At 36.5% G+C, this 16,328-nt stretch overlaps 1 protein-coding gene across 4 annotated transcripts in view; it reads left to right on the top strand.

Annotated features, from left to right (window-relative positions):
• Window positions 1–16,328, top strand: part of LOC126755255 (protein grainyhead) — a 295,720-nt gene that overhangs the window by 30,094 nt on the left and 249,298 nt on the right. The window contains exon 1 of one of the 4 annotated variants that reach the window (XM_050467679.1): window positions 15,408–16,194. The exons of the other annotated variants lie outside the window; for them this stretch is intronic. The gene's annotated coding sequence lies outside the window, so the exon portion shown is untranslated. Of the gene's footprint in view, window positions 1–15,407; window positions 16,195–16,328 lie in introns of those variants that run through there. 4 annotated transcript variants of the gene reach the window in all.

Here is a 16,328-nt window from a genome sequence, read left to right as displayed (position 1 = left end):
AACAGTTTTTAAAGTCAATTTCCGGAATAGCCTTAAATGCGCATAGCGATTCACGTTTAATGTCTACAATTGACTCCCGGAGCGATCCATTGAGTTGCGGAACGATATTGGTAGAAAATTTGGCGAAAATCTCAAGAAGAATCAATGCGGTATGAGACGGTGCATTACGTTGTACCAAAACCAAGAGTTGTCGGCTCATAATTCCAGTTTCTTTTTACGAATAGCGTCGCGCAAACACTCAAATAGTATTCCTTGTTGACAGTTTGACCCGTCAGAAGGAATTCGGAGTGCACCAGACATCGATAATTGAAGAAAACTGTCAACTTAACCTTGATTTTCTACCTTTATTAATGGATTTTGGATCGTAAGCATCTTTCAAAATGGTTCTCACTGATCAATCCGATATTCCAACAATGCCAGTAAGATTTCTGTGTGTTAATCGTAGATTCAATTCTTTATTTTATTGACGTATTCGTCTTCAGTTGATGTTCATGTCCGTCCTGTACGTGGTTCGTCGTCAACGCGTGCTCGACCCTTTTTGAATAATTAGTACCAATAAAAACACCTGCTCGCGACAAACAGATAGATATCAGCAAAGGCCTTTTCCAACATTCTGCACGTTTGGGCACAGGAAATTTTATTCGCACACAAAATTTATTGTAACTTCTTGGCTAAGTAATTTCATCGTAAAAATCGCCAAATGCACTTTATGTACTTCAGAAAGACAAGCGTATACTGAACACTAATCATTATTTTGATGTGACATTTAGCACAGATGTCACTGGCAGTTATACCAACCGAACGGGGCTTCTTAAAATTTTTTGTCCCCAATAGTACACAAATGAAATTTGTTTAAATACCCAAAAATTTCCTTTTTGGGCTGTCACACTAGGTGTCCCTTAATGTCGGTTATGGGCAAACCAATTATAGAGGTTGCCATTTAATTATTATAGCAATTAATGCATCACTTTGTAATTGCAAATCCAGCGAAATTTTTTCTATTAAATGCCACAATTTAAATTAACATGTCAATGGAAAAATCTCCGTAAACCCACCATAGTAAAACACATTTTTCGGTCACAGTTTTTCATTCGAGCAATCATTTAAGACCTAAGAACAGGAAATAGTTGCGGGGGGCCGGATCTGGAGAATACGGTGGATGCGAAAGCAATCCGAAGCCCAATTCATGGATTTTCGCCATTCTATATACTGACTTGTCCATTGTCACATATCGACGCAAAAACTCGGGTTTATTATTCGCTTGAATATCTCCAACACTGCTCCGAATCATCAACTCGTCCTTCTTATAGCCAAATGTTCGTCAATGATATGATGTACACGTTCAGTTGATATTTCTAGAGTGCCTGCTATCTCAAACAACTTCACCTTCCACATTATTTTGTAACTTTGTTGATTTTCATAACGGAAACGGAATGATTTCTCTTGAGGCGAATTTTTCACTAACGAAATCATTCGGCATATATAGGATATGTGTATGTATATATAGAAATAAAAAAATAGTAATAATTTTTGGTCACGTTTTAAGATGCCACGATTATAAGATGGATACTTCAGAGCAAGTTTTCGGAGTCTCTGGCGAGTTATTATTGTTTTGTGTGACCTGGCGTTGTCCTGATGAAACACAATTCCTCTGGGTGAAGGCTTCCTTTAGACTCGTCCAAATTATGATTTTGGCCATAGGCGACCAGCTGAAGATGATCTTCAATATATTGGCTATATTAAGCCCCAATTCTAAGGCAAAAACTGGCCGAACTGGTTTTATTTACTTTTGACATTACAAAAAAAAATATGCTCGACAAAATATTAATACTCCATTCTGATAAGATAACTCACGCTTTATTGACCGACATCTTCTTCTTCTTTATTGGCGTAGACACTGCTTACGCGGTTATAGCCTAGTATACAACAGCGCGCCAATCGTTCTTCCTTTCCGCTGTTTGACGCCTATTGGTGATTTCAAGTGCAGCTATGTATTTCTCCATCTGGTCTTTCTAACGGAGTGGTGGTCTTCCTTTTCCTCTGCTTTCCCCAGCGGGTACTGCGTACAATTTCAGTTTAGGAACAAAAAAAAAATCTGGTGAATACGGTGCTTGATCGCTAGTATTCATTGTGTTTTGGTTTAAAATTATCATCGTGTAAAATCCATGAATTGTCCTTCCACAATTTCGACCAAATAGAAATCCTTATTGACTGTCTGTTTCTCTGGAATAAAGTCATGATACACCAAGCGACGAATATTAAAAAAAACAATGAGTATAACCCTGATTTTTGATGTCAAATTAATAAACCCATGTATATGGTGTGAGAGCCAAGTCGCGAATGCGGCGTCTGTTTTTTGATGGCAGGAGATATTTCGTCTTGATCGACATAGTCATCTATGTAGAATAACGAAGATAATTACATATATTTTGTATGAAGTAGCTGAGATAATTCCAGTTTCACTAATTTTTGGCACTAAACTTATTAACAAGAAAATACGTTCATATACATAATTTCCAATACCACCTGATCAAATTTGAACCGGATTTACTAAAATACACAAATCCTTATTATCTTTAAAATAGGCACCTTAGCCAGTACAAGTATGCTAACACTTATTCCAATTTTCCTTACATTTTTTCTAAGCTTCGGCTGGGATGGCTTTAGTGTCGTCAGAGAATTTTGTGTTTTTCGTTTTCATTAGACCAGTCCATATGAAATAATGAAGTTAATCAAAGCACTTTCGCATGTTTGGATCTTGGAAAAGTATAAACAGATTTAGACGAATTTTAGATAAGAGTTAGAGGAACGATTTGTGGTTAGTTTCACTCTGTTATATATTTCTTGATGTTTACTTTAGCTTGTGTAAAGAGAAAGAGCTGTCGTGGCTTATATGCGTCTCATAAGGGGGTGGTACCAACCCGATTTAGTTTCGCTTGACCCCTAACTGGAAGCCAGTTGACCTCAAAGTGAAGTCAAGGTAGGGCTTGCTCAATGGAATGAAGGTTAAAAATAAGTAAACGGGATTTTAAAAACAAAACTGCTCCTGATATTAGAAAATTATATTTTAAGGACATATGTATGTATGTACATATTGTAGACTTATAAGTAAATATATTTATAAATAATCAAACATTCATACAAGCATGTAAATAAAACGAAAAGCCCACTCGAACATCTGCAACAAAAGAAAAGAGCCTAAAAAAATTGACTAAGGTGCTTGACCTGCCCCCGGCTGCCCCGACGTAGCATCCATGCAACACTTTACTGCCTACACACACTCCACACGCCAGCATCACTCCACAGCAACAGCGCGTGCAACATAATGTGGCACAGTGCACACGAAATGCCACCGATACTCCATTGCAATAACAATAACAACAACAACAATACCACTAACTGCAACAACATGCAAGAATAAACAAGAAGAGAAGCTTCGTGAAAAAATGACCGTAGATGAAGGCAAGAGCCAAAGGTGCGCTTGCTGCTGATGGTGGAGCTTAGCCGGTGCAGGGGTATTGCGGTGACGCGGAGACGAAGTAGAAACATTCACTTGGCGATGTTTAATTTATTTGCATTAAATTTAGACGAGCGAAAGGTTGTTTGCTTGCTTGCGCTGGAATGCAATCGCCTTCATACGTATTTCACCCGTTGAGTATGTGTGTGCGTGTGTGTGTAAGTTGGTGCATGTATTTGTGTGTAAGTGTTGTTGGTGTAACTAGATTGGTGTGGCGCGCAGCATTGCACAGAGCAACAGAACTTGAGAACTTTAGAGATGGAAGATTAGAGACAGCAGTAGCCGCGACGTTCAAGCAACACTGCAACACGAATGGAGGCTGATTACACTGACAGAAATGTAATGTGGTTAATAATTCAGTCAATGTTGACAATGTTAGACTTCCTTGCTTCCAAGGTTTAAAGTTTGAGAGCAACTGAGCTTTTTAAAAGACGTTAGCGTGGACTAGGTTCAGCGTGGGCTTTGGTTTAAAGAAAACATTATTGTCGTTCTAAATTTGTTTAAAGAAAACTTTATTGTAACGTTCTAAGTTGATGATAAAAGCATACCTTTTCTCATTCTCAGAAAGCTCTGTTTAAAAAACTGTATTTTATAAGTCTTAAGTTTGTCCTTGGACTATAAAATGCCGCTCAGTTGTTCTCAGAAAGCTCTTCTTATAAAACAGATCTTTGTTTGGAAATTCAAGTAGAAGTAGGTTCGGTTAGGATAGTCCAATGAGCCACGCATAGACCAGTTTAATCCTTTGCGATACCAGATGGAGTTTAATTATTAGGTTTGAAGAGTAGTAATCCTTTTACATGCATGGACTTGACGCAAATTTTGATAGACTCTGCGGCCACACTATCGATACCTCCTCCAGTGTATTATACCGTGGAGACCCCAGATGCTAACAGCGTATTCCTGGCAATGCGGGACAAGTGCACAAGATATGCTCCATTGCTTCCCTGGTGCCCTGGTCTAGACATTTCCTGCAGTCTTCTCTTTCTGTCAGCCCCATCCTGCGGGTGTGTGTCGCCACCAGACATTGACCAGTTAGTATTCCCATCATGTTTCTACAGTCTACCTAACCTAATCAGTAACACTTCATATAATGTAACATTCAAAAGCTGTTTATATTGAGAAAGATCGTCAAATGCTTAGCCGAGTTTTCTTCCCTTCGGGGACCGCGTCTTGATGTTATGGCAACTTCTGTCGCCCGCTAGTAGAAATAGCTATAGAAGAATATAGGATCTGCTTTAAAAAGAAACAGAAAAACAAAAACTAGACTTTGAGGAACCTGTGACTCTCAGCCAAACTCCAATATACTTTTCAAGCAAGAAAGAAATCAAAGCATAACATACAAGAAATTCTCACGGTGTACACCACGCTCGAGAATTAGATGCAGATACTCCATCATCTGTAGGAAATGAAGTAAAAGACGACGTCCAAGTCGAAAGACAAACAAAGCGATAAGATTGCCACAATGAACGGCAACAACAAAAAAGATGCATAAAGAAATGATATACTAAAAAGGTCAAAACCCAAAATAAGAAAAGAAATTGAATAAGAAGCAACAACAACTAGCACAGCAGCTAGCCAAAAAATTCATTGGTGCAGATAAACTGAAAGAATTGGCTGAAAAGGCAACGAGTTGAGCAATTCAGCGAGTAAATCAATCGCCTCTATGCACTCGTGCAAAAAACGCAAGCAGCCAACGAATGAAGCAAAACGATCAGCGAGCGGTAAACAACGAGTATACGCCAGCGAGCAGCGAATCGCCGCTGCCGCGACGGATTGTTGAGCTGCTGCAAACGCATAACGAATAAGCGGAGATGGCAACTTATAAGGAGAGCAGAGTGCATAAGCACACACATACACACTCACACACATTTTTGCTTCAGTTAATATATTCGTTTACTCCAACTAGAAACAATGAAGTGTACAACTATCGAATTAAAAATTGACTGACTTGACAGCAGAATTCCACACACAAAAGAAATGACAATTGAAAGAAACGGTGTTTTGTTTTGAGTTCTCTTTCATGTCTCGTAGTTTTTCTTTTATTTATTGTCTAATGAAATGGCTTGATAAAATGCTCATTATAATACCAAATGCAGTCGATCATAAGCAAGCATGCGGTGGCTCTGAGTTTCCACTAATTTTTAATTTACTTTTTATTTGTCTTCTAACGGAACGCCACTTGTTGCACTCGTAAGTCTATATGTATACTTGTGATTTGTTTTTAATTCCCCATTTTTTGGCATAGCAGCAAGTGTTTCAAGCCAGAGACTCAACTAAGTCGATACTTGTATATACATACTTATTTTCTTAAAAATGCAGCTACTTGCAGCAAATACTCCTGAGCATACCTTGTTGCAGGCAGCAGCATCTTGGCAACAAACGCGGCAGCAGCTCTCAGCTGGAGCTCTTTTCGTCTAGTAAAGTCTGACTATCTCTCTGCTCTGCCTTTCTACCCACTAGCCGTTCACAGCAGTGGCGGCGCACGCAAGCCCAAACTGAAAATTAGAAAACCAATGGAGCATGAAAGCAGTGAGTGGGCTCTGCAACTCTGGAATTTCCTTGCACAATTTTTATTGCCTTAATGAACGGTCACGCTACATTTAACAGAAGAAAAATGTTTGGTCCAAACAAAATTTACCGATAATAATAATAATGTGACCGGCGCCCACAATGTCGGATCTTACTTAAGTTAAAAAAAAGTTCGATAGAATAGAATACATAAATGTGACGGGAATACTAACAGGTCCCTGTCTAGTAGCGATACACCTCGCAGGATGAGATTGACAGATCGAGAAGACTGCGGGAAATGTCTAGAGCAGGGCATCAGGGAAACTATGGAGCATCTCTTGTGTACTTGTCCCACATTGGTAAGGCTACGCTGTAAGCATCTGGGGTTCCCACGGTATGACACCCAGATGGAGGTATCGACAGTGAGGCCGCAGAGTCTGTTAAAATTCGTGTCAAGCGAACTCTATAAGATATCGCAAAGGATCAAAGCTGGTCTATGCGTGGCGAAAAATAGGTCCCGTGTTGAATTTTATGAAGCCTCATTGATCACCGAACACTACGTATGGCTTCATAGGTATTTCACTCGCGGAAGACGAAAACTCATTGAGAGTCCAAAGATGGTTCAAAAAATAAAAAACTCTGTGCCAGGAGGTCTTGAATAGCACTCCGTAACCGAGTTAGTTACCAAGGAAACTGATAATTTAAATCAAAATTGAAGGTCAAAAGGCTTTTTAGAGAAATTCTCTCTTCTTAAGAAAATCATAAACTTTTAACGGACTTCAGCCAAAAGCTTCATAAGCTTGCTAAAAGCTATAAAACATATTTATGAGCAAGATATATGTATATACCGACGTATTCGGCTATTGCTTTGATGTTGCCAAGAAATTAATCCCTTCGGCGTGTATAATTTCTCAACACAGTGGCGGATTCCCGCCGTGAACAATAATTGCGTGTGTAATTAGCCATAGAATATATGGTATGTCCACGTCATGCTTAGCGAGATGATCGATAGCTTAAATGTTTTTGGTAAAAGGGGTAACAATTATTGATGGCAGCACCCAAACCTACATAAGAAGTAGCAGAAGACTGTGAAAGTGTAAGACTTTATTTATATGAAATATTTGGCGCCTAAAGCACTGTTTTTATGATCTCGGATCTGACTGGATTTTATAAAATTTATCCAATTATTTAATATTTAATTTCCCCGATCCATAACTGAAGCGCCTGCCTTCCTTTGCGCAAATTTCGCTTGAACCGCCACTGTGGTCATTATTATTCTGAACAACAACAATTGCAGAGTTTGGCTTTTTGATTTCAGCACTTAAGCGTACTATCCCTAACCAACGAGCATATATCTACACACACACACACTCCCAACGCCACCAATATATACACACACATTCCAATAGTCGTTTCTAGCGCGGGACTTACGCACGCTATTTATTAGGCGCTCATTTTTATGCGCCTACATATGTATGTATGCTGCCCGTATAGTATGTTTGTGTGCCTCTATGTATGTGTATATGTGTGCGCGTGTATTCAGCATGGCATCATAGCGACGCACCAACATTTGTTGTTGCTACTAGTGGATTTGTTGGCGCGGCTGGTTGCGGCTGAGCGCTACGCTCCTTTGGTGACGGTGGGAGTGTGAGTCGTCGCCATCACTGCTGCTGCTGCTGCGCCATCACCAACCACCGTCCCGATATGAATCGAATTTGAAATTGAATGTCGGTACTTTTGGTGGTTTCAAGCGGTATTCAGTTAGAGGGAGTGCTGTGGGTAATTGTTAAGCACAGTGTGTTGATTACGCCGAAAATTAAATTAAATAAATAAAATTTTTGAAATTTCAAACGAAAGGAAAATTATAATAAAAATAGTGACTAATTTTGTAGAGTATTTCTTCATTGATGCACTTCACCAACCACTGGAAATTTTTTTATTGAAGTAATAAAAAAACGGTTTTTTTCATTAAGCCCACTTTTATAATTCTCATCAGGTTTATAAGAAATAACACATATCTTTAATGCGAACCAATATTGCTGTTATGTCAATAATTATGACAGATACAAAAATAAATTGAAGTTTGATTGGAAAGACGGAAAGTCTTTTTCGACTACCCAATAAAAAACATGAAAACACTACTTGAGCAAAATTTTAATAAATTATAGCAAAAATATTTATAATTTTTTGAAAAAAAAAATTGTTTTTGCATTTATTTCAAAAAAATATTTAAACACTCTAATTGCATATTAAATCTCAACCACGTCCCACTGTAGCTACAAAACCTCAATAGCACAGCACCCGAACAAGCGAAGCAATCAAGCTAGTGAGGGTAAAAACGTGTGCGCAGCGTTAAGTTTGTGACTTGAATCTTTGGTTTAGTGCGCTGAAACCGCCGACGGTTGCGCGCTCGCCAGACACTGCCGCCAACACCGCGCGCACCGCTCCCACGTTGCATGCATGTGAAAAAAGTACCTGCGCACACACAAACATAATAAAACAATCGATGATTTTATTACACACAGATACATTAATGAACGAAATGAGCAACACCACAGGAGGGTAGCGTTAATGCGCGCTTGCGCGTGTATGTGTAACGCGCGCGCTTGTGTGCGTTACAGAGATGAAACCATAAAAAGCAAATTACCTTTTCAGACACTTTCCACAAAGCGCGCGCTCTCACACACACATCGGTGCAAACGCTTGCGCTACAGGTGTTTCAGAGCGTACAGCGTGCTTGTGTGAGTGCGCGCTCTCGTGCATACGCTCCGCTTTCGGTACACGTACACTGCACTTGTAGGCGTCGGCGGGCAGACAGGTAACAGCGCGGCACAGGTAGTCGGTTCTCGCAACTAACTCATAAGTATTGCTGTGTTTGTCGTAGTTGTTGTTGAGCAAGAGAGGCACACGCGTGAGCTGAGATTACACGCCACAGCGCCTGCATCTGTGTGGACTGTGCGCTCGCACTCTATCGCTGGTTTTCGGTGGCTAATTCGCTAGGTCGCTGGTTGGCTGACTGACTGCCTTAGTGTCCGCTTTGTAGATTCGCTCGTTCACTCGTTTGTTGCCTCATTCGCTCGTTTATGTGGTTTGTACACCTTTTGGGCACCAACCGCACCACTCCACTCCAACACACTCCACATCACAGCACACACAAAATAATAGTCGAGTTCGAGACGTGATATTTTTTGTTTTCGATCGAGCAAACAAATTCACAAGAATTTTTCCTCAAATAAAATATACAAGAAATCAAATATTTCTACATGAAATATGCCACGCAACGTTGCGGCAGTGAGCCAGTGAGTGATTTAGCTGCAAATCATTAAAAATTACAACAAGCGCAAAGCGAAGGCGAAAAACGAGCATAAATTATTTGTGTTGATTTGTGTGAAAAATTTTCGAAAATTATTATTGTGCTTCAAAAGTGATTTAATTGTGCCTTTTCAAACGCGTGTAGCCAACTGGAGTTTGTGATTTTCATTAAATACAAAAATTTTACCAAAATTAAATCAAACTTTGTTTTGTTGGCGTTTGCTGAAGGCGCGCGTGGCTGCCACACATTCGAGTGGAAAATATAAAATAATCAATTAAAAAAAGTAAAGAAAAGAATAATATATACACTGTAATGTATCCGTGTACAGCGCGTTTAACGTCAAAGTTGTTGTTATTATTGTTGTGCCGCAGTGCAAATTCGCCAACAACAGAATGCCAACAGTGTTTTGTGTAAAAGACGCGCGGCGCGCGCTTCTCGTGTCTTCCCATTCACGTGTCGTTGTGTTGGTGCAGTGATGTGAGTCGATATTGCCAACCAGTATACACATACACACACACACACACAAACAGCAATATATAGCTACGTACTAATAACGTGAGGCGTGTGTATAGGTATACGCTAGTGTTTGTAACGTAAAACCCATTGGAGTTGATTAAACGCGCCTGTCTGTGTATGCGTCTGCGTGCGTGTGTATGCGTGCGGGAGCGCTGTGTTCAAAAAAGTGTTAATTAGCAAAGACGCGCTTTTTTCTTAGTCAGATCACAAACAATAAATTGGAAATGAAAACAGAATAAAAAGTCAACACCAGCGGGCGAAAGGCTCTCTGTAAAAGTAAAATCAATATTAAAAAATATTTGCAAAAACAAAAAGGCAAAAATTTGTGCAAAGAAATTGGTGAAATTATTGGGCGCTTCTGGCTAAGCGTTGAACTCATATTCTTATTCGCATCTATAAATAAATATTTGCTTAGCCAAAAGCGTTGCGAATTACAAAAAATATATTAATAGCGCTTACCCTCTTCATTTTATCATGCTTATTCGCAATAAGACACTCTTACTTGTTTACTTTCCAACAAAATTTAAACAATTTTGAAAATTATAACTTTTTATGCTTGTAGCTAAATAGTGTTGCCAGATTTATATTGCATATATTTTATGTGTATAGAATTTCTAAGAAATTGATCATACTTTATTTTATTATTATAGAATAACTATTTTAATAATATTTATTGGGTAGTCGAAAAAGTCTTTTCGTATTTCTGATCAAACTTCAACTTATTTTTTTTTTATATTTATAATGAACTTTAATGAACCAAATATGATGCATCAAAACTTCCCAGCCAAGCTCTCCCAGTTTTTGTCGAGTCATTAGAGGTGTGTGTGGTCTAGCGTTGTCCTGGTGGAAGACGTAGCCCTTTCTGTTGATCAGTTCAGGCCGTTTTCCTTTTCGATTTCTTGCTTCAATCTCATCAGTTTTTTAAGGTAAAATGTAGAATCAATCGTTCGACCAAGCTGGAGCAGCTCATATGGAGCTGCCTTTCCAATCCCACCAAACACTCAGCATAACCTTTCGAGGCGTCAATTCTGGCTTTGCGAGCATTTGTTGAGCCTCATCACGCCTGGACCATAATCTTTTTCGTACAATATTGTCGCATTTGATCCACTTTTCGTCTCCTATTACCATTCGCCACAGAAATGGTTCGATATCATTTCGTTTCAGCAAAGAACCTCAGATATTAATTTGGCCCATTGAATTTTTCTATAGACAATTCAAATGGTACTCAAACATCGAGCTTCTTTTTGTTGTCAGCCGTTTTTAAATTGTTCAAAACCGTTTGATAATGAATGCTAAGTTCCTTAGCGATGTCATGGCTGCTTATTTGACGGACCTGAAGAATGTTTTCCATAATTTATCGACTTTTCAACGATAGGGTGACCAGAGCAAGGTGCATCTTTCACTTCGAAATTTTCAGAACGGAAGTGAGCGAACCATTGTTGTGCTACACAAACTGATACAGCATCGTCTCCATAAACTTCACAAATTTCATTGGTGGCTTGCGTGGCATTCTTCGCTTTTTTATACAAAAATTTCAAAATATTGCGAATTTCTTCATATTTGAACAGCTGTAACCTTTTTTCAACTTCCCCGAATTTGATTATTTTTTTGTTAAATGAAGCTTAAAACATCACCTTTCCATCACTATATGACAGAATATGATTGTTAGCACTGGAGATTACGACTGCAACGACATCTATTGACAAAATACGAAATGACTTTTTCGACTACCCAATATGTGTATCTAAATACTTATATACTTTATGGGGTCTTCGACGTACGCGATTCTACAAATTTCGTTCAGGGTATAATAAGGAAAGTGCAAAAAGAGTTAGTTTGGACTGAACAGTACTTACTCAAAATATCATAAGATCTTACTGATGGATTCTGCAAAAGTTTCTCAATAAACAACGATTCATTAATATGTCAAGACCTGTAAGAAATATATGTATATCAGTGGGACAAACATATATTATACATATGCAAATCAACTAATCCACCAAACAAGTTTTGTAGAGAACAATAAGAACACAATTTTATCACCCGTTTAAGTTGTGCTCTTCAACAAGTCACCACTTTAAAGTCTTATTCATGTCTCATAAAAGTGAAAGCAAATTTTATCGATTTTCGCTCATGATCTCAATTTAGAATATGAATAATAACATTATAAAAGTAAATTACTAGGCGTTCCGTCACCGTCAATTGTGGTCTATTTCTTATATTTTCTAAGCTGGAATTCTACGAATTTCGAATGATTTTCAGTTGCAAAGTCTCAAACGCCACATACATATATACACTTATTTAGATAAAAATACTGATGATTAAGACCATAAATCAAAATAAAAAATTATGTCGAAGACTTTTGAAATAAAATATATATAAAAAACTATTTCACTTACGTCATAAACCATATTTCTGTACATTTACACTCGACTTGCACTTGTCTCAAAAAATGCCGCAACTAGATATAACGGAAATACAAAAATTACTAATGTTTAAAAATTAGCGCGGAAATCCCACAAAACTAGCATTTTTGGCGCATTTTAAGCGATGAAAACAGCTGATATGACAATAACAAAATTAATAATAACGAAAACAAGTAAAACAACAACAAACACATAGCAAGCCCGATGAGCTAACACAGTCGTGTAGTTCATCAGTTAGCAACCAGAAAAACCACTACAAGAGAATGAAGAAACAGCAAAAATCAGCCGCACAAGAAACCAAACAAAAAACATGAAATAAACAATGATGGGAATACGAGTAATACATACATATATTTGTATTTAGTATTTAGATTGTAATGATTGCAGACTGAAGAAGAATATATGAGGTAGATAGTATGTGGGACAGCGTCATGCGAATTGACTTTAAATTACTCGAATTTTCATTAAATAAAAGCGGAAGTCGTCTGTACTAAAGAAAGTGGCTACTTGGAATAAGGCTATTTAAAAAAGAAAACTAAAAATATCCCTAGTTAAATTATAAACGCTTCAAGTATGCGTAGTAGAATAATATATGTGTGTGTGTATTTTATATAAGCAGATTGTATTACTCTTGCACTACTTTAAGTATTTAACTAATTATTGCATCTTAAATATCACTAATTTAATCTAATTTTAAATTACTTACATAGCATTACATTACATATTTTAGCGTTACGGTTGATTTCAAAACCGGAATTCAATTTTTCTTGTTAACCCCAAATATTTGACTTAAAAAAAATATTTTTAATGCATTACATTACTTTGGATTACTGAAAGTAATTAAAATTTTTCTTGAATAGTTCAAATATTCAGCTCGAAATTGTATAAAAAGTTGTAAAAATGCTTTAATTACACTACATTACTTAGCATTACTTTTGATTACCAAAATTAATTTTAATTTTTCTGGATTGATTCAAATATTTGACTCGAAGATGTCTAATAATTTTAAAAAATTATTTGATTACATTACATTGCTGACTGGATTACTGACTAATTTAAACTTTTGAATTTGAAAAAGTCTTAAAAACTTTAAATATTTGGCTTGAAATTATCTAAAAAAATATATAAATTGTTTGATTACATGACATTACTGGATTACCAAAACTTAATTAAATTTTTTTTGAGTGGTTGAAATATTTGGTTTGAAATTGTCTAAAAAAATTTAAAAATGTCTTGATTACATTACATTACTTACCATTACTTCTCATTAATAAAAGGAAAATTCTAATTTTTCTTGATTATTTCAAATATTTGACACGAAAATATCTAAGCTGAAATTGTTTAATATGTATTACACCACATTAATTAGCATTACTTTTGATTACCAAAATGAATTTTAATTTTTCATGAATGATTAAAATATTAAGCTCGAATTGATATTAAAAATATTTTGATTATATTACATTACGTAACCTTACTTCTCATTATCAAAAGGAAACTTTTAATTTTTTGATTACTTCAAGTATTGTAAACGAAAATCTCTAAGCTAAAATTGTTAATTTTTGTAACATATTTGGCTCGAAACTGTCTAAAAAGTTTAAAAATGTTTTCATTACATTAGATTACTTAAAATTACTCTTCAATACCTTAACAGAATTCAATTTTTTTGCTTATTTAAGATATTTGGCTCGATATTCCATTTATTTGTGCAGCCCTTACATTACTACTAACTGCATTACTTATAATTACATTATTTTAAAAGTTGAGATATATTTTTAAATAAGTTACATTAGAAATAACTGGTTATATTAACTTAGACTACATTGAATTACATTACTTTACATTCAATTACTCACTTGTTTCTGTGTAAATTCGAGAATTATTGCTTCTCACGACTTTAAAACTTCCTTCTAAATATTTTTTCCTCAACGACTTTGACCTCTGAAGTGTTTTTTAAGTACATAAATAAATATATGTATATATATGTTGTTTAGTATGTAATCATTTAAGTACTTCTTTAGCATTTCATTTCATTGCTCCCACTTATCACCCTCATCTTCCACATTTCTTTTGTAATGCAACAGTACTTTTTTCTCATCAACATTTTGCCCTTCATTGTCAGCGTCACTGCGTCATTGCCACCAAACCAGTCATTGTTCAGGTGATTTTAGCCATCCGTTTATATTTTCTTATTTGATTTCGTGTTTGATTTGTTGTTTACATATTTTGAGGGTTGGAAAAAGTTCAAGTCACCGTTGAACTCTTCAAATACTTACATATCTCCCCATTTCGGTATGTAAAGTAAAGGTGAAGGTACCCTTTACAACAAAATGTGGTAAAAAGCAATGCAAATGGCTCACAGAAATGTGGCAAGGTAAAAAAGGCAAAGCGAAATAAATAATCATTAAATGGAAAAGCACACGGAATGTAATCAAATGAGAAAAATAATAAAATTAATTGTAATAATATAAAAACGAAGTGAAGGAAAAGGCATAATAACAAACACTTACCACATCGCTACAACAACACTAACAACACGCATATAAAATTGTGGTAACAATAAAATCAGAAATAAAAGAGTCAAAAGATTTAACGGCGATTGAAGTGTGGCTTGTTGTTGTTGTTTTTGCTGACTTTTACTTGCCTGTAGTTGTTGCGGTGTTGTGCAACACACTATCAAGCCAAAGCAATTGGTTTCAGACCCTTCCGCCTGTGCGCTTTGCGCGGCCATAGCCGCTTGTTGATTGCCAGTGCGCATGCGCCTGCGCGTTTATGTCTGCAGCAAGCTGAGCTAACGCTGTGGCGTTGAGGGGTGGCGTAGCTATGCATGGCGCTGGTTGTGGGTAAGCACATTTAACTATTTGTAGGCAGGGGTTTGCCGCGTCTTTGAAGAATTATAAAGCGAAATAAATTTCGCAGTTTCATATAAACCATCATGTTATTAATTTTTAACGACTAAATTACTTCAATCTCGTTGCAATAAATGTGGCCTTAAAGTCGCAGCGCTCCTGTCAGCTGAAAGAAAGAAAAACACACATACACACTTATGCACACATACGCAGACATTAGCGCTGTAAAGCAATAAAATTGAAATAAAAAAAATGTTTTATATTTATTACAGTGCAATTGCAATGCAGCAGCGCGCATAACAACAATAAAAACAAATTTAAAAAATTCATAAAATTTCTACAACAACAAAGTGCAGGCAAAGCAAACAATTGCAAATATTGAAAAAATATACGGAAAGTGTTACACAAGTGTGCGGAAAGTGACCAAAAATAGTAAAAATATATATAAATACAATAACAACAACGGTTTGTTGCAGTCGCAGCGAAAAAAAATGAAATTATTAAATTAACCGGAAACGAATAGAAATTAAATCAGTGAATTTATGTGCCAATACTCACACCAATACATACACAAAAAGCAATTTATTTAGTATATAATAAAAAATAAAAGAAAATTCCAAACACATACACAAATACATATGCAAGCATAGCAAGACTTGCAATGAAATGAAGTGGTAGTGCTTTGAAAAAGTTATGATTTCCTTATGTTTTTGTTATGAGTCAATATAATCCAGAAACTGTCACATAAACAGGCAAGCAGCCAGACAACTAGACAACCAAGCAATCAGTCGAACAACAACACAGCAACAACAGTCACCACAGACGACTATTAGTGAACCGAAATGCTGAGATAGCCAGCCAACTGAGTGCCAAATAGACGCAAAGAAATGTAATTATTGGTGGCTGTCCGGCCAGCTGCTGACACAAAGCAACAATAGCAACAATAACAAGACCATACAGCAATTGCAGCCACAACTACAAATAGCAACAAAATCGATGTCAACCATATTAATGCCTACAACAACAACAACATTCACAAGCTAACTACAATCAAATGCGTATTATGTAAGTAAAGCGAAAAAAGAGATATTTAACGTGTAAGAGTCTATATTGATTAGCAGGAAAATCAAGAAATAATATAATTATAAATATCAACAATTAAAAGCTTTGAAAAATATAGATTTATATCGATATTAATG

This window comes from Bactrocera neohumeralis, chromosome 4 (genome assembly GCF_024586455.1).
Source record: "Bactrocera neohumeralis isolate Rockhampton chromosome 4, APGP_CSIRO_Bneo_wtdbg2-racon-allhic-juicebox.fasta_v2, whole genome shotgun sequence".
Classification (NCBI taxonomy): Eukaryota; Metazoa; Arthropoda; class Insecta; order Diptera; family Tephritidae; genus Bactrocera; species Bactrocera neohumeralis.
This window is presented reverse-complemented; position numbering and strand designations above follow the sequence as displayed.